General features: G+C 35.6%; 1 long non-coding RNA gene across 8 annotated transcripts in view; it reads left to right on the top strand.

The window, feature by feature from the left end:
• LOC101791391 (uncharacterized) overlaps positions 1 to 27,712 on the top strand; it is a 120,974-nt gene that overhangs the window by 11,740 nt on the left and 81,522 nt on the right. For 4 of the 8 annotated variants that reach the window (XR_011807494.1, XR_011807493.1, XR_005263362.2 and 1 more), the window contains exons 3-4: positions 4,191 to 4,366; positions 7,255 to 7,290. This is a non-coding gene — a long non-coding RNA (uncharacterized lncRNA). Of the gene's footprint in view, positions 1 to 4,190; positions 4,367 to 6,948; positions 7,100 to 7,254; positions 7,291 to 27,712 lie in introns of all 8 variants that reach the window. The other 4 variants (XR_005263361.2, XR_005263355.2, XR_005263364.2 and 1 more) reach the window with 2 other exon arrangements.

Below are 27,712 nucleotides of genomic sequence, written 5' to 3'. Positions count from 1 at the left end.
CAGTTTTATCAGTACAAAAGGGTTAAGCTGTCATAGCAACTGGCCATACTAGCAATCCTGAACTTCACTAGGTCAGCTGCAAGAAGTATGTCAAAATAAACAATTTCACATGTGTATTGAAATATAACATACAGCCATATTAATCTATATGGCATGGCATTTTAAACTAGCTCATTACAACGGACCATACTGGAATACAAGTACCAATTTTTTGATGAGTCTTTTAAAATATATAAAAAAAAAAAAGGTCAGTTATGGGATGGACAGATATGGCTAGGTCCTTTCAAGCTGATACATGTTGTTATTCAGTGTTTTGAGAGACAAGGATTGTAAACAGTGGATGAAAAAGTCAGTGAACAATTTTGTAATCCTGAAAAGAAATGGTGATGCTTATTTAATTCCTTCAAGGGAAGAGATTTCATGTCTGTGTCCACCCCCACAGAGGGGAAATTCACAAGGAACTAATTTTTATCTAGGCAAAATTTCCTATATAGTAAGCGGAAATTTTAGAGCTCTCTAATGTTTGCTGAACTTTGAAAAGTCTAAATTATCTTGTTCTTCTACATATATCCGGTCTCAGGAGTCTTGTTGTTTGTATTAGTGAAATGGGATGATGAGAATGGAGATGTTGCTATTTTCAAACTCTGAAGATGTAAGGTGCTATATACATAGAAATCCTCTGTTTTATATAACTTTGGATGTACAAAAATGTGTTGCATTTTATTGTTGATACAACTTTAAATGATGTTGATCAATGAAGAGTCTGAATACTGAATTTAGGGAAGTGTTTTACTATATGTGTTCCATTAAGAAAGGCAAAATATGCTTTATTCATGTAATATATTGAGCACTTTCACTTCCCCAAATGACAGCTGTCGAACTCTGTTACCATCCTCAGTAACAGCTGCAAAGTGTGACATTTTCCCATTTTTCTATATTTGGAGGGTATTTACCTTCCAATAATAATCCTGTTTTATCAATGGGCTAGAAACAGATTTTCAATGGAAACACTGGGTAAGAGTTATATTTTAACTGGAGTGTAGCATTGTAAGTAAGTTAAGCCCCATAGGGTTTATCTTGCTATGGGGAAAAAAAGGTGAAGCTGTCTGGCCCATGGCAAGATGAACTAGGAAAAAATCCAGCTTTCTAAATGATGACAAGGCCAATTACATTTAAGAGTTTTATGGAAAATCTACTCTGCAGGATGATATTTATGGTATTGAAAGTGCCTCTGTAGATTTTGCCCCTACTTAATTTTTTTTTTTTCAGTCTTTCCATAACAATATCAATTATTTCACATTCTGTTTTCAGTCTGCTTCATGTACCCTTGTCTTGACTCTCCCTCCCTCTCCCCCTCCTCCACACCCCTTCTCCCTTTCTCATATCTTCTCAGAGCTGTTAGAAAAAAAAATACTGCCTTTCTGTGTGCTATGTTCTTGAGCTTTAGCAATTTTCCATTTCACTTCTTTCTTGTAATACTTTTTCCATTTAATATTTGGGGAGAAAAATCATTCAATTTGAAGGTGAGCCAGATACACCGTCACAATGTTTTGGGCCAAGTTAGTATTTTCAAGTATAAAGTTTACTTACAGCTTCCTGTGTTTTCCATTCAACTGTTATTAAAGAAGGAGGGAAAAAAAAAGTCTTACCATCAGCAGCAGGTGTATTTTACAACTGTCACTGTTACTACTTCCTAGTCTAGTCTGCAGCAGCTTGGAAGCTCTGCAGGCTTGCTTACACAACACTGTTCTCATGACAGCACAGGTCATTTGTGGGAAGTCATTGGTTTGGAAGTGTCATGAGTATGTTTTGGGGGAAGATGTAACCTGAATGAGTCTTAAGAAAGGAAGTAAACTGAATTAGGTACTAAAAAAAAAAAAAAAAAGGCATAAGGAGAGCTTAGTGTTGTGTGGGCAGGTGGTAATCCAACCTGGTTAGGAAGTAGAATGCAAATGTTTTTAAGTAGAGTTCAGAGGGGTTGAGATCAAGATGCCTTCACCAACGAAGTGTATTCTACCAGTAGAAGCTATTTTTCAGAATAAACAAAGACTAAAGAAAACAGCAGGGATTTTCAGTTTTGCTACTGATTTTTGTGTATTAGTATAGAAAACATTTGCTTTTAATCCTTGACTGTCTTACATAATACTTCCTTGCAGTGTGTATAAAGAAGCTACGTAAAAGTGGGCAAAAATGATGATACCACTCTCAAGATGCACAGAGCTGGCAAACACTAAGATACCGCAGCATTTAGGCACCATGGTGATAGATGCCTTAGAGATAAATACAAGGGAGACAAACAGAATGAGTCAATGCATTGCCCAATTTGAATAAAGATTTTCATAAAATAACTTGCAGTGTTGGAGAAAGAAAACAAATATTTGGTGTTTAGGTTGCTATGGTGTTGTGGTAGTGAAAAAAAAAAAAAAAGGAAAACAATGAACAAATAGTCTAAACTACATCATGAGTTTACTAACTAGACCATGTCTTCTAAGTAACTAAGTGAATATGAAAAAATGTTTTAATTATGTAGAGGTTAGATGTGATACAAACTAGTGTAATGACAGCTTTTCCTGTCCTCCTAGCTCATAAAGCAGATTTTAACTATTGATTTAAAGGAGCTCTGAAGAAGACTGTGTAGCAAATGCTGAAAGTGAATTCCTGTGTTTGATCCCATGAATAAACCTTACTTTTTTTCTTACTGCTTTGGACCTGGTGATAGAAAAAGTAGATTATGTCAGACTCTGAAAGCATTTTCTGCTTTTCCTTCTGGCTGGCATGAGCATCTACCTTTCTTTTTTAATTCAAAAGCCTTCTTTTCTGATTCTTCACCAAAAGGATGGTGGATACTTTTCCCTACATGTTCTTCTAAGCTAAAGTCTGTTTTCAGCAGATCATTGCATTGAAACACATGTCTGAGTACATCCTTAAACATTTCATTGGGCATATGCCCAAAGGAGTACATAGGCACATTACAGAGCAGGAATCCCTCTAAATCCTTTTTAGAGTAGAGGCCTAAATGGGAATGGAAATTGTTTTAATTAGCCAATTATATCCTTCATTTACTGATGTTATCTCCTGTAGTTATGTAACCTCAAAGATTACAGAAAAATACTTTAGCCAAATTTTGTTCAATATACATTTTTCAATAAACACAATTTCCCTCAATATAACTTAGCTGCAAAGGTACCGATAAACTATAAGTGCTTGCTTCCATTCAGTCATATTTTGCCAGTAAATGAGTTTGCAATACTGAAAAAGGTTTTAGGGAGAATGAAGTAAAAAGAAAATTGAGAACTTCATGATAACTTTTTGGAAGTTGCATCAGAATTTTGTGCCTTTGCTACAATATAATTATTTTTGAATTGGTAATCCTGATTGAGGAGGCAATGGCCTATTTTTTCTGTTAGACATGAAAGAATGAGCAAATCGACGAATGAAGTACCCCAAACACAATAGACTTCCATTTTGCAGTTTATAAAACATGTGGGTCTGATAATGCAACTCAAGGAAGTCATACTCAGTTTTTATGGGTGAAGAGCTTGAAAAGCAGAGTTCTGCATCATATTTTGGCAAGACTAGTTGCTTTATCTAATTTGTAGTCCATTTACTGGGGGTCAAGAGTAAGAAATTTAAGGATAACTTAAAACATCCACCCCTGTTATGAAGCTGCCTGAAACTCTTACAAGCTTCCATATGGAGGGATAGGGAAAACCCTGTGCAGCAATGATAGTTAAATTAGATATCAGAATTACACTAGACTTACTCAAATTAGGGCTCAATAGAATAGGTACCTGGATTTTTTTTTCTACTTAACTTTTATTGAGAACTCGCTCAAGAATGACAGATTTTGCCAATATTTTTCCTTGTGACTTTAAATAAAAGGAAATCTCCCAAATGTGCACCTATGTAGACATTTGGAATGTAGCAAATGTGTTTTCTTTATGACTGAGAAATTTCAGCTGTGAACAACTGTATAGAAAAAAAACCACACATCTTCTGAGGTAGATTAAATTGTATTACCAAAAGAATAAGGGTATGCATTTTATAATTTGTATGTGAAAAAAAAATAAATAAATAAAAAAGAATTGAAACTTGATTCTCCACTGCTTTCAAATGGCTTTGTAAAAATGAAATTGAAACGGAGTATAGGAACTGAAATGGATAACAAATATTTTGCTCTTCATTTTCAGCATGTACTCATCAATGCATACTCCATGTAATGACCTCGTCTATAATTTGGAAAGTCTTTATAAATGTAATTCAACAAAAACAATGGTCTCTCTAAGGAGAAATCCAGGATTGGTGTATTTTCTGTGTATGTATGCACATCCATGTCGGTAGACACCATCTAAGGAAGAGGAAAAAGGTAGGGAAGAGTCCTGACAATCTTATTTGTAAAGTAGCTGTACCCATTCATTCACTGAATGATGTTGTACTATCTAAAACACTAATTGGATTGCACGATTGCATGACTCTCCAGAGTATTGCATCTCAGCAATAAAATCCCCACAGAGTCATTTATCATGTCAAAGGGTAAGTGATATTTTTTAGGGTATTCATCTGGATAGATGAAAAACAAACACTGCAGTTTGGGAATTTATGGATATAGAGACATGACCTGTGAATGAGTGATCTGCAAGATTATGCACTGAATGTGCTTCAAATGGCAACATAGAAGGTATTTCAGTATATAAATATTAGATGTCTCTTTTTAAGCTTGAGATACTTCTAGTTCCAGCCAATCCTCTACCACCTCTGAATGTGTCCATAATGCAATATCACAATGGAAGTCAAAAACCATGGAATAAGGGAGTCCATGAAGGAAAAAGGGAGTGGATTTTGCTATGAAGAAGGTATTATTGTTTTATTAGCCCATAGCAATCTGTTTCAGGCACGCCAGTCTGTCTTTGCTAATGCTGTAGGGATCTCTGTTTAGCACATTGGGTGAAGTCCAATAAAAATATCTTTGGGGGGATCAACATTTTTCTAAATTGTATTATTTTTCCAGTTGAGGACTTTGGTCTTCAGTCTGCAAAAATCAACACTTTTGGTGGAGTTTAAAAATATGAATAGCGGAGACCAATGGGGAAAGGCCGTTAATTTTCAAAAGCACATCCAACTACACTCTACAGACAGACTTATATGCTTAATACTGAAAATATCTATCTTGCCTTATTTCATAGTACCCCGAATCAACTACAGGATAAGGCTAGGAGCAGCTTCATCCTGTCTGCAGACTGGAGATATGTCTCTTTTGGACGAGACGTGCACTCTTAATCATACAGACTAGCATGGTCTCTTAGGCCATTCAAGCACCACTGGAATTTATAAAAATAGATATACTTTTGTGTAATTAACCTATATAACATAAACCAGTAGCCTTTACTGATCTATCAAGTATACAAGTGTAGATCTTGCCCTCTAGCACTCACATTCTGGAGTATCCCAACTGATGGTTTCCTGGGTATCCAGGGATAAGAGACTGCTAACAGCTTAGTAACAAGGTGTTACATCTTCTGCCAAGATGGAGGCTTAGTTGTCATTTGGGCTCAGTTAGATTTTTGTTGATGATGTTTTGTTGTTGTTGTTTTTAGCATATATGTACATAATTTCTTGTTTGTTTAATCAGGTGATGAATTCTGGGTTCTTTCTGCTTGTAGGTTGTTAGCTACATTGGTACCATCATGCTTTCTCTTTATCTCCTAGGGGGAATTCTGGCAGGTCAGGAGCAATAAAATACTTCTGCATCTGATTATCTTAGGGAGGGAAAAATGAATGAGGAAAGACTCATTCCTTTTTTCTTCATGAAAAAAGTGCTTAAAGTAGACTTTATGTTGTGGTTCCTGGGAAAAGGTAGCTATCTCTCTCTGTTTAAGCTAATGTGACTTAACTGTAGAGGCTAAAGAACTTTGCATAAACCCTTTCTTATTTTTCAGAAGTCCACTGACTTTCCATGCACCATTTCTAGATCTCCCCAGGAATTGTTAAGAAACTAGTATCTAAGTTGGATGCCAATAATTAGGCTCACCCCAAAAAGAAATTCTGTTACATTAATCCAAAAAGTGATTATACAGTACATTACTGCAGTGGGGAATGACTGAAGCTGTTCTTTATGCTCATTTTTCAGTATGTGTGTGGACTTTGCTAACTCAAAATGTTTCAAAAGTAGTGTTACACAGAACTTAGCAGTAGGGAATCCAGAGGGCAGAGGCACATCTGAAATCCTTCCTTCTTCAGAATTTAAAAGACTTCCCTACATTCATTTGGGATTCTTAGTTCTTCAGGAAGTCTGTGTAATCTGTTCTAAAATAATAGATCACGAGAGGAAGGTTGGGAGCTAAAGCAAAAAACACTGGACAGAGTGATGGAGAAAAGGCACTACATTTCTTTTAAAAAGACATCTAAAAGAAACTATTTTTGTCTTTAAGCTCTGATGCAGCTCACCTAATTTTAAGGACATAGCAGAGGTGAAGAAAGGAGTCATTTACTCTAATTTCCTCCATTTGAATATGGAAAGTGGTGTGCAAAACCAAATTCTAGGCTGATCCCACCACCTCTGGTTGTCTCAATCCCTCCCCACTGATTGTAAGGGTAGACAGAACAAATTGGATTGTCACTTAAGAACCTGGTATTCTAATGGGATTAAAACTCTGGCCTTGAAAAACACATTTATTAAGAGATTATAATACTGAAGGATGGAGAAAAGTACCTACTGGGATTGCTAAAAGATGTGTAATTTCCACTTATTTTAATGAGACTATGTTAATACTTTGAAATCTACTGAGGTTCCTGAGTACCTTTGGAGACTAGGTCTGGAAACCTGAGTTTTACTAAAAACAAGTGGAATTTAATTTATTAAAAACTAAGTTATACATGAAAATCAAACTTTGATGATTTAGACGGTTAAGTAGTTTTCCAAATTTTAACCTTTTTCCATTACCTTCTTAGGGCAATTGTACATTTAGTTCAATTAGGATTTTCTGGATGCACATAGGATTTTAAGGAGAAAAATAGTATGACAATGCATGACAGTAAACAAATTCAGCAATGAGAAAAGTGTGGGAGACCACCATGTACAAGAGTAGAGATTTGAATTCAGGTAAGGAATCCCTCAACAGCTGAAGTTGATCTGGAAATGGGAAAAGTAGTGTTTACAACTTCACTTTTACCCAGTTGCTTTTATATATATATATATATATATATATGTATGTATGTATGTATTTTTCTTTAACTACATGTATGTTCTTTCTTTAGACACAAGAGATTTGGACTGGATTTTTGTAAAATAAGGTAAGCTTGTTCTTAAGTTATTGCTGGGATGTCTCTTAGGTTACTAATGGGATGTCTCATTTCACCGTAATTCCATTTTATTTTACAAGGAAAAAAGTGATCGTTTGCTCAGAGCCCCACTGCCTTCAAGAAGGTGTACAAACAAGAAGAAAAGGTTTACAAATAGAGTAACTTGTAGGATTCAGCCTGAACTTTCATGCATCCTGCAGCTGAAGTGTGCAACTTTACCAAAAAATAACAGCATGAGTAATCCTTAAGTAGGGTATTACAGAACGTGAACAGCTTGATACAAAGTTCTTGATACAAAGGACGTTGTATACTATTGCAGTTATTAATGGACATATTGGAACTGTACATTGCAAACAAGATAAAATGAAGAGCATGTTTTGGTACAGTGACATTTTTGTTAGATGTGATACTATGTGCTATTATACAAATAAGCCAATAATATTCTTAGAAAGCCTGTTTTTTATTATTTATCTTTGTCAGATAGTTGCAGCAGGAATAAACATCACCTTTTATTCACAAACACTTGGGTAGAGTTAGAATCACTGGAGTGAGAACCTACATTTTTGAAGTGATCATGAATATATTAACTGTTACTTATTTTTTTTCCCCTTTGTCATTCTCTTTTAACTGTGTCTATATGGTATGATTTCCACCTGTTTCAGCAATAACTCAGATCTGTAGCACAGCAATGTTACTATTAAAAAACAAAACAAAACAGAAACAAAACAAAAAACTTATGCATTGTAAAGTGCAATCCATGAGAACTTTGCATTATATCTAAATATACCAGTAAATCCTGATTAGTCTATAGAAGTCATCAAAATACGACAGAAGTAATTATCTAGTCAGCTTGAGTGCACCATGAAGATGAAATTAAGTTCTCTATTTAAGGGGTCTTTAATAAAGTTTTATTTTATTTATCATTGGTGAAAACTAAATAAAAGTTAACTTCCACAATAAATTAAATAATTCATATAATTCCAAATGTGATAAACTTGAATGTTACATAGTTAATAAACATCTTATTCCTACATTTGGTCATGATCATTCAGTTTTTAAATAGCTTAATGTATTGCTTCCTATTAATGTGATAAAATGTTGATAAGTGTAACTACTTTGTGTCTGATATGCATAGAGTACCAGAGTATCAGAGTATTATTATTGTTATTATTATTATTATTTTTAGAATAAAAGGAAAATCTCTATTGAATGTGCTATGGAAGCAAGCATTTTTCCAGTTCAGCAGTTTCTGCTGAATTGTAAACAATTGGGTTGTTTCAAGAGGAGAGTAGCATGGTCTGTAACTCCGACAGCTAGGAGTACTTTAGTTTACTGCTTCTACCACCTGCCTCCTGGCTTAATATTGGAAGCAAGAAGCATGCAATTAAGTATGAGGAAATGAAAATAAATGACACTGTTCATTGCACATTACAAAGTGCCTGGCAGAAAGAATGCAGCTTGCCTGGACCCAATGACCCCTGGGGAAAACATGTCTTGTGCCTGGGAAAACGCCAGTGCATCAGACACTGACCCTAGTTTTATCTGTTATTAAACACATGGTTTTCTTCTTTACCATTTTAAACTTTGTTGTTGTTGTTGTTAAATTTTGGTCATCTTCTGAAAAGCAGGAGATATTAAACTGCAGTGAAATATACTGCATGTAGTGAGGCTACAGCAGACCAAGCATGCAGGGATGTCTTCTTAATGATTTCTTGAGAAAAGGTCTTTGGATTGCACCTGCAATAGGACTGATTTTAACTGATTATAAAATTCTAAAGGCGATTACTTTTAAGGATTAATTCCAAGTGAGCAGCAACATTGTTTTGAATGCAGTGTTACTAGATATATAATTCAGACCCTCGCCTTGTTTTAATCTGAATGTTTAAAACCTGATTCATTTAAAAATGCCTAATTTGTGAATGCTATACTTTTTTTTTTTCTATATATGGCTCACAAATTTGTTACAACGTAATAGTAATAATTGGTTTTAAGTCATTCATCCTAAATTGTCTAAGCACCTTTACAAAGCTGAGTAAACATTATCCTGATATTACAGAATAGGAAAAAACTGCACCATAGCAAAATGTGGTGTCTTGCTCAGAAGACATAGCAAATCAGAGTAGTTGAAAGTGAGATACCCAATTGAGCAAGAAAATATACTTTAATATAAATCATGTTTTTCTGCTGTGGAAGTAAAATTCATCTTTTTTGGATCCCAGGTGACTCCAATGCATGAATTCAGCCAGTATTGTTTTTTTCTGGGTGGCCACATATAAATGACAGAGAAACTTTCATAGTGAAAGAAGAAGCAGTTAGTGACTTTCATGTCTTTGTGATCTGCTACAAAACTAGAACTCAGATGAAGTTTGCTGAAATTTGTAAACTTTTCAGTGAAGTTAAATAGCCAGTGAATGTTAGAAAACACATAATTCAGGTAGAAATGCTGCCAAGACTTTGTGGTTTTTCATGATTTCATCTTGAAGAAAGGAGCATCTTGGTAACTTGATGGGTATTGTTCTGAGTGTCATTTTATTTACCCCATAACCTAAAGTAAAACTCAAAGGTGCAAACTCAGAAGGAATTGAAACTGTGTAAGGATTCACAGACCCTCCAAACCAAAACCACTAACTTTCTCATTTCTGGCTGAGTGAAAGCTGAATGAGTTCTCTCTCTCTCCCACCCTCTCCTTCCCTCTTTCTCTCTCCTTCTCCCTCCCCACCCCTTTCATCCCTCCCTTCCTCTCTCTGTTTCTCTCCGCCTCTACTCTCCATCCCTCCCCCCATCTCGCTCCTTTTCTGTATATTTAATATTGCATGCAAACTCTATAGAAAAAAAACTTTTTCCTCCATATTTTAGGTAAGCTTAACATACTCTATGAAAGGTAGTCTTTATTTTTTTTTATCTCTATATGATAAAAAAAAATAAATAAACTGGGGGGGGGGGGGGGAAAGGGAGGGGGAGCAGAGTGGGTATTTGGATGTCAAACATTCAGTCTCTGCTAGTCTCTGCATGTCTTTCCAAAGATGCTTTCTATCCATAGTCCTGCACAACATGAAATATGGTTGACAGCTATATTACCACACTGCAGATTGCAAAGCAATTCACATTCACACTTCTAAGTGCCTCTTCCTTTCAAGACTTATGGATGTATGCCAAATCACTTGCATTGTGGTATATGTCCTTCTATATATATTTTATAGAATAGTCCTTTGGTTTCCATTAAAATCAATGGAGTAAAGTCCAAAACAGCTTTTCTAAAGACTGTACTGGATGTCAGGCAAGGTTATTAATTAAATACTTCAAATATAATATGCATCTTCAACATATTTCCATATTTCAGTGTCTATATTTAACATGGTATTTTTGGTATTTAGGATGGAAACTCCGCTGATAAATTTGACTGTTGAGTAGGGTTAGGTTCGCTTTCAATTTTTGCCCTCACTCGTGTGTCTGTAAAAAATGAATACATGATTTTATACACTGCTTAGGTAATGTTTCCAAAAGTAATGGATCCGCAGACATCTAAGGAGTTTAAGGTCCTATGCTAAAAAATAAACAAACATCATTATCTCAAATGAAATGGGAGAGACATGCAAGATATCCTCCAATTCCTTTTTATCTAGACAAATAAGTGACTACACCATGTCATAATGCTTCATTCTTAGTCACTAAGTTCACATATTTCATTATAGTAGATTTGAATGACAAGTTAAAAAGAATGATTAATAGGGTTGGTAAAATAATATTAATAATTATTGAAATATGAATATGCTTATGTCATATTAACATGATATATGAAGTAAACTGATAGATTTTAAAAATAATGGACCCATGACAAAAAAGTTAGTGACAAACCTGATTTTTTACTAAAGGAGAGAAAACACAGATGCTTTAAAGACATTTGAGTAAAATCTGGTCTCCAGTGAATTTAGCAAGTCTAATGCAAGACTAACTTGAAGGGGGAAGATGAGTAGAAAAGACATAGGAATGACTGTATGCTGTGGAAAAGTACATTGCGTCTTTCTATTTATTTATTTACTTTTTCAATGAGATTATCATTTTCCCTTAGGCTTACTGAACCTGGAAGACAACAGCAATACAGTTTTAAAATTGCCTTAAATTTAGAGGAGAAAAATAGAAATGCATGGAAATCACTGTTGCTGGCTGTTGTTAGTAAATGAAAAATCCATGAAGTATTGCACAAGTTAAAAGGATGTGGTCTGCTACAGTGGGGCAGGTACAAGTTGGGCTCATGACTTGCATTTCTGCGTAACATTACATTTTTGTAGTCCACAGTCCCTGGAGGGCTGTATTCTCTAGAATGAGAATTAATTTCATACAGTGTTTTTCTCTGTAATTGTAGTATATGTGAAAACACTTGATCTGTATCTCAAAGATGTTCTCTAAAATCACGTTCTGTGATTATCAAACATCAGTACATACATTTATCAAAATAACTTGAAAGAAATGATAGGGAACAGGCAGCTAAATGTACTGCAGTGGTTACATTAGATAATTCTCCACACGTAAAGCTGAAAATGAAGCAAACTGATGCCTTTTAGAAATGTTGGCCTAATTAGTAAGACAGAAAGTATGCTGGTTAATTTCAAAATGCAGAAAAGAAATTTCTGGAGATTAAATATAGTTAGTAAGAATTACTATACTGGGTCACACTTCCTTTTATCTCTGAAAATGACCCATGCAGGGTTGTGGGAGTACATGTAGATTACAGCAAGCAGTAGAAGTACAGTTTGGTCTTTCACTTGGTATGCTCACATACCTTCAGGAGTAACTTCCGGTAGCTCTAACCCCCATGAGTTCTTCTAATCTCTTCCAAAATCTTGAAGATCAAGTGTGTCACAGCAAGAAATTTTCTCTATTGAAGTGGTGAAACAGAAAAACAAGATCTAAAAAGTGAGAAAATTTTATGCTTTCTTCACCAAACTGTGAAGAAACAGTCATAATTATGTAAGCCTTTTCTCCAGAGTTTTATCAGCTCTGAACGTCATAAACTATGGTGGCAAAAATCAACTGAAATACTCAAAAAGAAGCTGTAAGCATCATAAACACAAACAAAAGGCAGAAAATCCAAATGTATGATCAAAGTTGAAGCTATCCTTTATATTAAAATATTTCATAAGTTTAAAAACTGTTAGGGGATAGTAGCTTTTTGCCTAGGCTTTCACTTGCAGGCCAACCAGATGCTGGAGATGAGGAAAATGTGGAAAAATAAGATGACCAAAGAGGCCTAGAACTTACATTAATGCAAGATGTGTGGATGGGTCTATAGTGAATTACTTGGTAATAGCAGCATGCATTGAACAGAGAAAATAAATTTCAGTTCAGTGGTATTGGTTTCTAAAGTTGAATTCTGCTCAGATTACTGGATGGGCCATATCAATATAGTGAAATTTATGACACAACAGCAGGTGACTATCACTTATTTCAATCCCAAGATAAAATGTAGGTTCCCAGATGTTATTATCCCAGCTGTTATTAGCTCATTGGTGTCTGGCTATAAATGTTCTCCAAGAGTATTTAGTGAACCACTCTGGAGACTGATAGTCAGATCCTCAGCTGCTGACAAGGATAAAAGTCATGAGTGTGAGGAAAACACTGAATTCTCAGTTTAAGTCCCTGGTGTCTTTTGCAAAGACCTCCTGCCAGAATATGTTAGTCTAGCTCTTTAATTTCTCTACTTTTGTACTCTGCTATTGGCCCCAAAGAGCTGAAAGCACAGCAAGTACAAAACTGTGGTATATTAAAACCCATTGTGTTTTAGGAGCCTAAGAAAAATGTTGAGAACAAGCTTAAGTACTTATCTAACAGAAACTTTGGAGACAGAGACAGCTCTACATTATCAGTTTAGCTTGAAAGTGGAGATCAAAGTCATGGCTCCTGGTCAGGTACTTCTAAATAAGAAAGGTCAGAAATCAAGTGCATGTGACTAGTAGAAGCTGAGGATGCTGAAATCTAGCCACACTGTACACATAAGTATGGCCTAGTATGATGTGGAGTTTTCTTTAGAACATATCTTGCATTTGTGGTTCCAGAATTGTGAGGAAAATTATGTATCTGCTATTCACATAATGAGTGTATGACAGACTTGAAAAAAATGCTGGGAGGTGAAGATTAGTTACAGTGGAAACAAGAAGTATTCATAAAATATAAAAATATGATGTATTAGTATAATGTCATCAAGAGTCAAGTGTTATGATCTTTTATATTTTTTCATTGGTGTTCCATAAATATATAGCATAGCAGGTTAATGTCAAATATGTACACAAAATCTTCCTACTGTACATGTGTTCCATATATTACTGTTATATCTTCTGAGTTTAAGTAAACACAACACAATGTACTCTACATAAATATAGTGCTACTGAATCATAACAAAACTTTTAAAATATCTATTTACCATAAGAACTGTGTCAGAATCTCTCAGTGAAAATACTGATTGGTTGAAATCAGAAGTGTGTATGTTTTTTTTTTATTTTTATTTTTAATTTTTTTCTTTTCCCAGAAATGTATCAATTTCAACAAAACCTTTTCAGTTTCAAGAAGGATTTTCTGCTTAAAAATGAATAAACCTTAGAACACCCAACTGGCCAGTGGTCAGTAAGAGAGCACAAAGGTCAGTTTGCTCCCCTGCCTGCTTTACATGACAGTCTTGACCCTGAATTTTCCCTCTTGATAGTTTCAGTTTCCCCATCTGAATGTACTCCACTCTGTTTACACATATGCATAAACGACCAGTTGGGAGATGGACCTACAGACTAGCTCTAGCACAGGGACCCAATTATTCAAGGGGAATAAAAGATGCTCAAGTTCTGAGAAAATTTTTGCATATTTCAGAAGATATCGTTAGAAACAGAATTCTGACCAGTTTGAAAGTAAGAAAAAGGACAAAGCTTCCAATATATTAATGTATTACTGAAAGTATTCAATATTCAATTATTATTGAAATATTTCAATATGTAAACACTATAGCAGTAATCTACCTCTATTTCCTGTTAGAAAAGTAGCGGTACATATGAGAATTCACCTGGCAGACAGAGAAATGTTGCCCATATTTGTAATCTGTAGAGGAGTGGCAACTTATTAAGGCAAAGAAAGGTATGAATTTAATTCTTGTTTTAGACTTCTGGAAAAGCACACCCCACTAACACAGCTGCACTGAAGACTAGGCTGGCAACAGGTCCACCCATGCAGTGGCCGCTGACTATCAAAGCCAATTGCTACCAAAGTGACAACAAAGAGATCAGTCCTGCATCTGCTGAAGCCAAAAACAGAAAACAGGAGGAAACAGAAAATAAATAAATAGATAAATAAATAAATAATAAGGGAAAAAAAAAAAAAAAAAGCCAAATCCTCACTACATTCAGTTCTGTGGCCATGTATCTGCTTACCATAATGCCCTCTTACCTTACATCTCATTTAGCTATCAGGCAGCCTCCTGAAACATAAATTATTTGCTTGTCCCCTTGTTATAAGATTTTACTTTACTTAGAATGTTTGACTCTATTTGAAAAGGAAGGATAAAAAAGCATTTTATTTGTGCTATGAAATGAGAGTGGAACAAGCTCCTACAGACAGGCTGCTTTGTTGAGTCAAATTTATACTCTCATTTTGAGTGTGGAGCTTATACCATTCTTCACTTCACAGGAAAAGAGATGCTTTACGCTAATGCATAGTAATCTCTGTACAATCCCTACTCACTTTCTCTGCTTTCAGCCACGCCCTAGTGGGAAATTTCTCTGAGAAATTAACATGGGAATTGGCTTGTAACTGCATTTTTCAAATATATTTATCAGTTACATTTTTTGTACTGTTTTGACAAAGAGATTTTACTAATAATAGTAATTGATCTTTGATAACAGATAAAACCGAGACACTGAAAACTCCTACGTGTGGACCGTTTACTTTCCTAGTACATTTTGAACATGAAATATGTTAAATTACTGTTATTTTCAAAACACATTTTAAATTGGAAAAAAAAGATGAGTGGAAAAAAATCAAAGCATTATGTTCAAAAATCTAAAAGGTGGAATGTTGTTTTCTACAAATATTAACTGTTAAGAGTGAATTTGGTTTTAGATGATCTCACACTTTTTTGTTTTCTGTGATCAGTGTAATAGAGTGGTTGCATATAATAGATAATGCTAGCCATGTCGGTATGGGTGTCTTGCAAAAGCTAAATAAATAAAAAGTGACTTAGCTTCTATTTACCTTGCAGCAGGTGAACAAATAAGGTGACAGTGAAATAAATTATTTTTTCCTGCCAGCTAAGCATATCGTCAATCCTTCTTACTAAAGTAATGAAGCAGGGAAACAATATTTTGTTTGCTTTTCACTGTGGTGGAGGATGTTTGCATCAAAAAAGAAGATAACACTTCAAATTTAAGGATAGCTGTGGCATGGTATTATGGCCTTCCTGCTAAATCACGTACTGCTTTCTGTTTAAAACAATCTGAGATGGCTCTGGACTATCGTGTCAGGATTATCGCCTCCTAGCAATTGCTAGAAAAAATTGTAAAGAACAAACATGGGCAACTTATTTGGGATTCAGAGATGCTATGATCTGGAAATATTCTTAGTTACTTACCTAAGTACTAAGACAGGATTTTTATTTTTTATTTTTAAATAAGTGTCTTCTGTCAATATGATCATCGTCAGATGTCCATAATTCTTACCTGCTTAAAAAGTTTGACAGTGCTAGTGCAAAAGAAATAAAAAATATACATTTATCTATTTCTAACTCACTTTCACTTTGGAGTCTGGGCTTCAGATTAGATTTCAGGGATGCCATTCAGAAAAAAAGTATCTGTAGAATCTAAGAAATGGCCTTTTACAAAGATGACAGTGAAAATGGCAATCTGTTGTTTACTTCCTCTGACAGAATTCCAGGGTGGCTTTTCTCCTTGGACTCTTTGATATCAGACTACTAAATCCACTTATACTACCAGTCCTGGATTTCTGAAAACCTCTATAATATGTACATCTGACAGCTTTGAGAAGCAGTGGGAGGAAAGTGTGTGTGCAAAACTGAATCCTGTGGCAACTGGGCAAATTGCCAGTAAATTCAATGAAGCTTTTCATTAAATTCAGTGTGTTTTACATTAAAGCTCTTTTTGGCCCACTGTCTACAGCTATTAAAATTATACAGCTTAAAAAAGTTATATGAAATTTTACCTACTTGCAAAAATTCAATTTCATGTTGAATCTATTTTAAACTCACTTGAAGAACAATTTTAAAGTATCAGTTAAGGAGTCATATGGTGTACAGCTTCTCTTTTTATTTTCTGTCTAGATAGATCAGTTGAAGCACATGGTGAGGGGTTCCTAGATACTTCTATACACACATTTGGCAGCAACAAATGAAAATATGTATACATGGTTCAGTTTTGTTTAAGAAAATTCTTCTGTTGATGAGGGATTTTTCTTATGGCTATGCCAGGAAGATACATAATTAAGATTGTTCTCACCTTTCTCTTTTAAGCTTGAATTATATTGATTTTGGTATTTATTTATTAATTGTCTATTTATTTATAATGGCCAACCTCTTTCATCAGTAAATGTTCAGAAGAAATTGAGTCCCAGGACTGATGGACCTTGAGAACTATTGGAGCAAGACATGCTTTTATGCCTTTTTTTTTTTTTTTTCCTATGATTAATATCTTTATCAGTGACACAAACATTGGGATTGAGTGCACCCTCAGCAATTTTGCAGACAACACCAAGCTGAGTGGTGCAGCAGATACAACAGAAAGAAAGGATACCATCCAAAGGGACCTGGACAAGGTTGGGAAGTGGGCCCATGTGAACCTAATGAAGTTCAGTAAGTGTAAGTGCAAGGTGCTGAGCTTGGGTTGGGGCAATCCCAAGCAAAAATACAGGCTGAGTGATGACTGGAGGAAGAGCAGCTCTGAGGAGACGGACTTGGTTGATGAAAAGCTCAACATGAGCCTGCAAAGTGTGATTGCAGCCCAGAAGGCCAACGGCATCCTAGGCTGCATCAACAGAGGAGTGACCAGCAGGTCAAGGGAGGTGAATGTGCCCCTCTTCTCTGCCTTCATGAGGCCCCACCTGGAGTGCTGCATCCAGGTCCAGGGCCCCCAGCACAAGAACGATGTGGGGCTGTTAGTTGGATGGGGGCTTTGAGCAACTTGATCTAGTGGGTGGCATCCCTGCCCATGGCAGGGGGGTTGAACTAGATGATCTTGAAGATCCCTTCCAACCCAAACTATTCCATGATTCTATTCCCTGCATGTGGAAAAAAGGCAGTCCTAAGGAGCTCTGAGTTGAGAAGTTAGGGGAGTAGGCAGATCTCATTTTGTTTTAAGGGAAGCTTTCCAACATGCATGTAGTAATAAGGCCAGTTGAATTCTGCATTGAACAGTCGCTTGACTGAATGATGTTTTACTTTAGTCTGCAGTGTCTAATCTTGCCCAGCAGGAGGCATTGGAATGCCCTCTGCTGCCTGTAAAATCCAGGTGCATTGATGCACCTTATTTGCATAAAATAATGGTTCTCTCTTGGGTCCTCTGTAATGGCAAGTTGTGTGTTTATTAAATTATGAATTATGGTCCTGAATGGGAGACAAAGTCAGAGAACTTAAATTGTACCAACAGATTGAAATTTACTTTGCTCTAAGGTAAGAGGTAAGTAAAAAACTCATTGTGATCTTGCAATCTCCTTTACAATTAGGACCAGGGTGCTAATGCAGGGATAAGGTCTTAAAAAGAGCAGACAAAAGGATTAATATAGTTTAGTATTATCACTGAAATTTCAGTTTAGAGCCTGTTCCAATGGTTGCCATTGGGACATTTAGAGTGTACACCTCGCACACAAAGTACGTATTTAGGTGAGACCTTCTTGAAGTATTGTAACCCTATTTAGGATCCTTGCTTCTACTTTGTCACTAGCTCCTAAGTCTATAAATGAACCTGGTGAATGCACCAGGCAGGTACAAGGAGTGAATGGAAATGGTTTTCCACAGTGGATGCTTTACAGCTGTAAAGCCTTAGGTCACACATTTGAATTCTACTTCAACCAGTTCCTAGGTCAGAAGGCAAAATTCTCAACCAAAGGCTGTTTGCTGACCCCTTTGAAATCAGTAAATGTCATAAATTTATTCCCTTGTGGCTGGGCACCAGTAGCCTAACTGAAAGCCCTGAGACCAAGAGAAGACTAGAGGTCCCCTGCTACAGAAGCCAGTTATATTTGCTGATATTAGACCATAGCTGTATCCTGCAAATTCATTCAGGGACATTAAATTTGAGTGTTGACAGGTTAATTTCTATTAAAAACACTTTGACAAGATGAAAAAGTCTTCTGCGAAAAACACTGGTGGGATATGGCTCATAATACAGGTACTGAGTACCTTAAAAAAACTACAAGTCTCACTTGCTCACTTTCCCTATCATACCCTTTTCTGTCCATGTTTTGTGCAAACTATATTTCCCTTTAAAAATACAGTTTTCAAATGTATCCAGTTACATGTTTTTCTTTTAACAAATTTCCATTCTATGTACTTCAAACATTTCTTTTATGACTGGCATTGCTGCTGGTCAAGTAACTCCTGTCCTACATTAATTATGCCCCATCAAAGTGTTATTTAGGTTTAAAACTGCCCTCTAGTTTAAACTAAAATAAGTTTAAACTCAGTGTATAAACATACCCCTGTTTATTTAAGTAATAATGCAGTAACCTCAGAAGTGCTAGAAGGAGACAGACAAGGACTTGTAATTCTCCATGTTTGTTTACAGTTATGTTTCTCTATCCCCACAAATTATATCCCTTAATTATGTATTTGAATTATTGATGTTTCTAGGTAGTATTGACTTTTATCCTCTAGGTGCCTTTTGTTCAAATTTCTATCTGTCTTTTTACTCTATCAAATCTATATAGAAAATATAGCATTTATTTTAGTGTACTGTATGTTATCAGTCAACTTGTGTGAACAAAGAAAGCAGTGCCATATCTTTCAGTGAAATGAAACACGGTTGAAAGAAGAAAAAAAATTGCACAGTGACAAGAACAACTGTGAACCAATAGGAAAATAAAACGTCTTCACCTTCTTGTTATCTCACAGCATTCAGATGCTCATAACAGTTTAGAAAGCATACCGCCCACACCACAGGATCTTGCTCCTCTTTAATTTTCTCTAATTTGTGTAGTGAATAACCAAATACTCATAATGCAATTAGAAGATAATCAGGCTTGTAATTATGTTAATTGCTGGAGACTTACATCAATCCTCCAGCAAAGTGATAGGATTTCAGGGGAACTATTAACATGGGAAGAGAGAGGAAACACACATGAGAGAAAAAGAGAGATTGGGGGAGTGGGTAAATTGATGAACAGCTTAGGCTTGTATCATTGAGCAACAATGAGAATACAATGGTGCAACAAATGAAAAGGGCCTCAAGGGGAGAAGCTCAGAAAATGAGGTTTTAGGTACCAGCAACTCAACCCCTTTTGTCTGTTTTCTTCCCATAAATAATCATGTTGTGCATCTATATTTATTATAATAAGCCCAATTCAGAGAAATCAGATCCATAGCTGAAGAGAGAACAAAGGGGAACTGTTCAGCTATGCAGCAGTTTGCCATGTCTCCCACACCACTGAAAGAGCCACTGTATTACCTTCTGTCCTCGACTCCTGGGGGTATTCTTTTCTCATGGTGATGTCCGATATTACATTTAAAGCCATAATACTGCAACTGCAATGGCCTGTCTCAGGACTGTCATGGATCAGTCATAATCTGTGAAGAACATACAATACATAGTGGACTGACAGAATTTATAAAATAATCCACAGTGGAGATGGTATTTATTTATTTATTTATTTACTTTTTTGTCGGTATCACATCTGGGTTGTAATAAGTGTTTAAGCCTTTTGAAAGTCAGCTTTGTCAGCTCAAGTCTGATGTAAGTTGTAGATGATGATTGCACTTTATTAGTGTGGCTATTTTTGAGTTTACAGAATAGTTTTGTGTGTTTAGACTATTTGTTAGAAATTGTCTACCTGTCTTTAAAAAACAAAAAGTATTATTACTAAGTTATTTGTTTACAGGAGTTTAAAATATAGTTTATATATGGGAAGAGAAAAACTGTTAAGGATGAAGGAAATCAGGCTCCCTTTAGCCTCGTATGATCTTTTTGCCCACAGCTGCCATGATGTTGATGAAGAAAAAGATAATGGATAAAAGATAATTTGTTTTGTCTTTTTGCCTTTATGTTTGTTCATGCAATTAAACTAAAGGACATTGTGTAACATTTGATTAATTCTAGAAATGTTGTGGATTTAAAAGTAGATTATCTTCTGCAACTCCATGGAAGAATACTTCTCATATTTTTAAAATATGCATTACACTATTATTTATGAACTCTATAAATAATGATCTAAGGAGCTGAGGGATTTTATAGAAAATATTTAAAGATATGTAAATGTTTTGAAATACTTCCTATAAATGACTTGTTTTGTGCTTTTTGATTCAGTTTCAAATTGGTCTTTCCTACCACATAATGTCTTTAAATTCCAATTAAGCTTGATTTATCAGTTCTAAAACCCCTAGGAAAAGTCAAAAGAAACTCTCACAAGGGCTTCATGCCTTCATCCACTAGAGATTTCTCCCCTGTTGTTTCTTCGAACAGATGAGTGCTGCATACCTTGACTCCAGCCATGACAACACAATACCCATGAAGCAGTCCTTAAACATCACTCTAGTGCTCACACAGCAGGAGAGTAGAGAACATAAACTCAGTATAAGCCCAAGTTTCCATACACATAATTCCTCAGCTCTATGGGGCTGTATGACCCTGTTTGGCCCACCCCAGTGTATCCTTGTTGCAGGAGCATGATGAAGATGGGGGTTCTGAGTTACTTCATATCTCTTTTGTGGCTCTGCAAGTGTCTGAAGGAACTGCAGCTGTCTTACGAAAAGACCAAACGTAATATGCACAGGGGACATCTTACGATCCAAACAGTCCAGGTGAAAAATTATCAAGGGTAACACTACAACCTTCTTCCTCTCTCCATGTCCTGCCCACACAGCTGTACACAACACCCATCCTAGCCATGGGGAGTGGTTGTATTATTCAGCAACCCTCTACATCAAGGATGTAGCTGTCCTCAGCTTGAATTTGTACAGGCTGGCACACTTAGACCTTCATGGAGTTACAATTTCATTTTACTTAAATTTCTTCCAGTATTTCTGAAAGTGAGATTTCAAATGCCAAGAGCTTCCACCCAGAAATTTATTCCATGGAAAAAAAGACATATTTTTAAATGTAAAAACAAACAAAAAGTACACCTTTGCATTATCTTCTTTTGACTTCTTTCATAAAAAAAAAAAAAAAAAAAAAAAAAAAGTAATAATACCAGCCTACTTTCTTTGTTCAGGAGCTTCACTATTCAGTAGGTGCCTAACACTAGGTGATCTTTGTATGGATGCAATTATAAATGTATCTGTGTTATTGTATTGTTACTAAACTTAGGATAGTTGTCAATTATAAAATGTAATTTATTACAAAATTTTGTTAATTTAGTACTGCTGTAGGTGTGCAAAGAGTTTTAAACCACTTTTATACCAACCTTATGCATGGTGTAATTTTACTGTATTTTGTTAAGGCATACTACAGATTCCCATCCAGAGTTAGGAGAAAAAAAGAGTAGAAAGCATGATGCAAGAGAAAAAAAAAAAAAAAAAAAAAAAAAACACCTCATAAGCAATGAAATATAGGTTAAAGAAATGTATTTGAAATCCAAATTTGAAAGAAAGAAAGGTTTATTCAGTTATGCCTTCCCTCCTTGCTTCTCTTGGAATCTTCCTTGGATTGTACCTGTCAGGCATAAGCTCCTTAAAATTGAGTTTATGTGTGCTTGGAATTTGGGTTTGCTTGTGCAGGTGGGATGAGGGGTTGACTCACAAATCCCAGTGGCAGTATCAAGTGAAAAAGTCCCTTCAGAGCCTCTGCACTTTCTGTTGGTATTGCAATAACTGTATTTCATGACATTGTCCAGAATATGGAGCACGGGCAAGAGAAGGAAGGCATTATTGTTCAAAAGCCCCATATGCTGGTTTTATATCGTATTTATTTTCACTGCAAAATGTCGTTGCTTCTCATAATCAAATCTCAAGATTTTCCTATAGGTTAAAATTATAGGTATTTTCTGAGATTGTTTCAGACTCCCTACAGCTGGTCCTCTAGCTGTCTAACTTTCTCAGTCATTCATTTACACTGTATCTATATAGTTTCTTATCAAAGGCCTTGAAAACTGCTGCCTGATCTGATCAGGGTTCTCCAGCTTATTTAACACTTCATGAAGCATTGCAAGGCTGAAATAGCTAAATCAATTTAACCAGTGTAAAAAACTCAGACTCATTGTCCTGACACTCCTGCCCCACCACCTGTCAATGGGGTGGGTCCCATTCTCTTTTAAGTGAATTGCATCTACCACACTTCTTTGTAGGCTGATATTTGAGAAGGTTGCTGTAGAAGGATGAAATAGAGGCACACGAAAGAAATAAAAAGTATTGATGTCTTCCTTTGTCAAGATAAACTTAAAGGGGAATTTTCTTTATTTCTGTGGAAGAAATTAATATACTTTTGGTAGGACATTCTGTATCAGCCAATGATGCAAGGAAATAGTGGTTCAGGCAGAAAGAAATAAAAGATTCAGGAAAATTTTCTGTGACTTGTATGAAGTTCAGACCACAGATCAATGTATCATAATCAGGACAGGAAGAAGCAGAAGAAGAATTTCTTAATGTTAGTGAAAACGTATACATTTAAATGTATACATTCTTCAAATCTTTGCAAGCACACAAGCAATCTAATGACAATGCATACCAAATGCATTGCATCATTTTGCCCCTTAGAACAGATCTCAATGCCCATCACTGTAGAGCTCAGTAAAGGAAATGTACTTAGCAGTTCTTGTTTCCTGTCTTTGAATATGTCATCTGCCCCAGCAAAGAGAAGTTTGCTTTTTTTTTTTTTTTTTTTAATATAAAAAATAAGGAGAAAGTGAGCTAAATTAAGCATTGATGATTAAATCACATCATCAGTTGTCTTCAAACCTCTGTTACTTCAATACTGATAGCTTGTTTGCCAGTATAGAATTTGTTAACCACTGCCTTATAGTAATTTGGAAGAGTTTGCTTCCACATGTCAGAAGTCCCCAGCTTGTAAGTAGATACACATATCCTTGTGTACCCACGTGCCAGTATGCTAGAGGATCAGAGCCAGTTCTTCACACAACTTCATTAAAATCATCTCACAGCACTTTCAAAAGCATTGCTTATTACTGCTTATTAGTCAAAATTATGTTGTGATATCAGCACATTGTTAATTGTTCTGCCTCAACTTTTCACCAGTTTATGAATAGAGAAACTGCAGAGATTGAAATATAGTCAGCTTTCTCAGTGTTCAGTTTGTATAAGAGCCATGCTCATTGTAGAGGGTCACTACTGGAATGTTCACCCATCTGTCCCACATCTTTTGTCTACTGCAGGTATATCTGTTACTGTGCACTGTTGCCCCATGCTAGATCCATGCCTTGACATTCTTAAGTTAAAAGTGTCCAGTGATAGTGGTGTACATTTATCCCCAGTGACAAGCAAGCCACTTCAAAATACTGCACATCCTCAATATATATACTTAAATATGCCACCACATTTCCTCTGTAATAGAAGTTGATGATGTGTGTGTGGATGCACATCTACCACCTGTAGGAGCAGCTGCTCCAGCTGCTGTAATTACTGCCACTGCTGGATCAATACAGTACAACACAATTTTCTTTCTGTGATAGCAGTACCTGAGCAAATTAAGTTTGAAGTTGATATTATTGCTTTTGTAGAAAGGACATCAGCTTCTTCTATAGCAGAGTGTGAAAAATGATGCTAGTGAAGCTCTAACAATCCTGCTAAAAATGTTACTTACTAACACACGTTACCACACAGTTCTAGGAGGAAAATACATGGATACAAATCAAGCTGGTTTACAGTATGGATGTTCAATTGTGTGTTTGGAAAACTGAATAGACCATTTTTGAGTGCCCTCGTCTAGGTAAGTTTTGCAATGAGGAAATGGTGATTTTTTTTCTAAATGTGTCTTGTTATTCTGGAAGTTATGTGAAAATCTCAGTAAGTCTGAGCTGTGGCACAGACACTAGTCAGTCAGAAAAAAATATAATTACATTTTTTAAGTGGGAAAGTAGATAAAACAATTGGAACCCTTTCCCAAAACTCTGGCCATGTGCAGGAAAGTGTAATGTATAAGAAAATTTGGGAGGAGAGAGACTTAATTTTGTTTCTCTTTCCTGAGGAAAGTATGTGCAGAAAAAACAAACAAACAAAACATCAACAACAACAAAAACAAGCAAGCAAGCAAGCAAACAAACAAACAAAAAGATTTTAAGGAAGAAGGCAGAAGAAATCCAAGTACAGACAGAAAAGACCAGTCTTCAGAAAGAGCTAAGAGAATGTGCCTTTGGGTGAAACACTGTGCTTGATAAATCTTAAGTGTGTATTAAGTGTGTACCAACAACAATTTGTTGTTGGTAGTGGTGGTGTTGGTGGTTTTTGTTGTTGTTGTTGTTGTTCTTTCTATGTTTTAAACAAAAACATTGGATACAGTCTTTCAAAAGTCATATACATATTATTTTTTTTCTAGACAGATAATTCCTTGAAATAGCTGCCAGGCTCCATCAACAGTTCTCCAATGCACAAGACACTGATTTTAGCTAAGTGCCTTGTTGAAAATAATAGTATTTTCCATCAGGTTGGGAAACCACTTATTGATTAAAGTGAGACTTAGTTTTTACTTTGTAATTTGTATACTCTCAGATATTTTGACTCATAATTATTTATATTTTGTAAAAGCTGCTTGCAAAATTAATTTTAGGAACATGTTTTAAAGCAAAGCGTTTTGAGAGAAAAAGAATGATCAGTTTTATATTGTGCTTTTCTAAAGACTGGTGTCATGGCACACAGCAGCATGGCTAGCTTACTTATTTGGATTTACAGCCTAGAATGAAAATAAAAGAAAGGCTATGTAGAATAGAAGGCAAAAAAAGAATTACCTTCAACAAAACTGGAATGAAACTCCGGTAATTTTTGCCAGGTCTATTGTCTCATCTGCCAGGTTCCTTCATCTTGTGCCAGGTTTTCTCTCTAGATGCTGGTTAATTTTTCCATACATCAAATGCTTCACACCTGATTAGATTGGCTTTTGCACTACAAGAAGGACAGGGCATCTCTAACCCACTGTGACTAGAGCCAGACTGTCTTTTGGAAACACTGGCTCTCCTACGGACACCTTGTAGCGGGTAATCAATTTCCATCAGGACATGAGTTGGGCCTCTCTCTTGTGACCATAGTAATATAATTAAAAATCATCCTCAAGAAATGTTACTGTGTATTTCTACCAGCTGTGCCTGACTGCTTTCATTCTGATCTTTTGATAGCATAGCAATAGTTCTTGGATAGTCATCTGGGATGGTCTCCAGTGAGTTCCTGCATTTGGGAACATGTTGTCTTTTGTTTTATGTAGCCAACCAAAACCTTTCCACAAATGTCCCAGTTCACTCTCCATTCGCTGTTGGTTTCATTAGATCTGCTTCATCATGAATCATTAATTACAAAACATTTGTTTGTGGCTTTTTTCCTAGCAGCTGTTTGTAAAATAAAAATGTTTCTTTTTAACTGTTCTTATACTGACATGTAATCTAAAATCTGTGTGAAAGATTTATGCTTGGAGGGAAGCCAGTGGGTCAGGGACACTGCACAATATTTGGGTCAGTATGCAATTCATTCATCTCATTGTATCATCCTGGATATTTTCTGTGAAGAAAGCAGCTAAGATTGCAACTGGAAGTCATAATTTCCTACAGCTTAGTGTAAGGCATTTTTGTTCCTTTTGATTCCCTCACCCGTGTCACTGAACTGCTTCATTTGACATGGCAAATTTGCTTGCTCTTTTCTTTTTCAAAAACAGTTCGTGGTGGTGGTAATCACCTTTGTTGCACTGTGGTTCCAACACTTGCTTTAGAAGAGGACTGTCTTTGGCTGTGCTCCACTGTTAATTGTTGTACACAACTGACTATAGGTGCTCCATAATATCCTCATTTTCCCTTTCTTTCAGTTTGAAATAAAGCTCACAGAGGTAAGCGTGTGGAATGTAGTATTTCTCCTTTCTTTCAGTGCATTATGTTTATTTTTTATTAATTTTATTTTTTTTAAGTTCATAAAAGCCTGAGATCTTTATAGCTAATGGACACGGAAAAAAAAAAGAGATGCAATTATATGCATAGAAATGAATCTCATGGAATTTGGAAAAAATGTGTGAATTCAATGAGTGAAATTCACTGAGATTCTAAAACATGATGAAAAGTTCAGAGGTTCTAAAGCACCGCATTTCTACATGAAAAAAATGTAGAAATCTGCCTGTCTCTTTTTATAGGTCTCTGCTCTCTAGCCATGATTCCATGATTGCATTGTGCAATATAAGTCCTATTTCAAGTAAGGCCTCAAGCATGTCTTTAGCTTCATACTATTCAGGAAAGTGCTTAAACATAAGTTCAAAACTAACTATATCCTTTAATAACTTTTCTGCTTTGTTTGCTTTACTGGATCTGATTTGAAACATTTAAAAAGCCTGACTCTGAAAACGAGGGTCATTCCTAAGATCTAAATCACGGGTTTATTAAGGTCATGCAAAATGTGTGCATAGAATTGAAATAAACACAATGTACATTCTGTAATATATGTTCTTTTTCTACAGATTGACACTTTAAAAGCATTCAGGTGTTTCGAAATAGTTCATTCAATTTTGTTTTCTTGCAACAAAAGTCAAAAGCCTGTCAGTTGCTCTTTCCTGGAATGCTGAACACCCACAACTCCCTTCTGAGTCAAGTGTCAGGCAAAGGGATATGGAGATTAAGAGAAAACATGCCTATATATTCTAGAAATTTTCAAGAAGCAATATACATACTTTCTTCAACTGTTGAAAAGATGTTCTTAAAGCTTATTTTACGTTTTAATACTTTCTCCCACATTGAAAGTTGCATCTACTGAGCCATAACTTTGCTGTAAAGTACATGGAATAATACACTCTTCAAGAGAAGATTTGAGGTAGAAATCTGAATAGGTTTAAATGTATACTTAAATACTTCACTAGTGGGTGATATGTCTCAGTTTCATCAGTAGCCACATCTATCATTTAACATAAATCAATATCTTTTTTAGAACCGTTTAATAACTGCAAAATACAGACCAGAAACTAGCTATACTCCCTATAATTAAACCATATACTGTTTGTGTATTTGGCTTAAAATGGAGAAAAAAGAAAAACCTTGATCTAATGTTAGTGCTTTTTGAATGTGTTTGGTTTTAATTGGGACTTAA

The sequence above is a fragment of the Anas platyrhynchos genome, chromosome 2, assembly GCF_047663525.1.
Source record: "Anas platyrhynchos isolate ZD024472 breed Pekin duck chromosome 2, IASCAAS_PekinDuck_T2T, whole genome shotgun sequence".
NCBI lineage: Eukaryota > Metazoa > Chordata > Aves > Anseriformes > Anatidae > Anas > Anas platyrhynchos.
The sequence above is the reverse complement of the archived record's forward strand: the minus strand, read 5'-3'. Positions and strand labels throughout refer to the sequence as shown.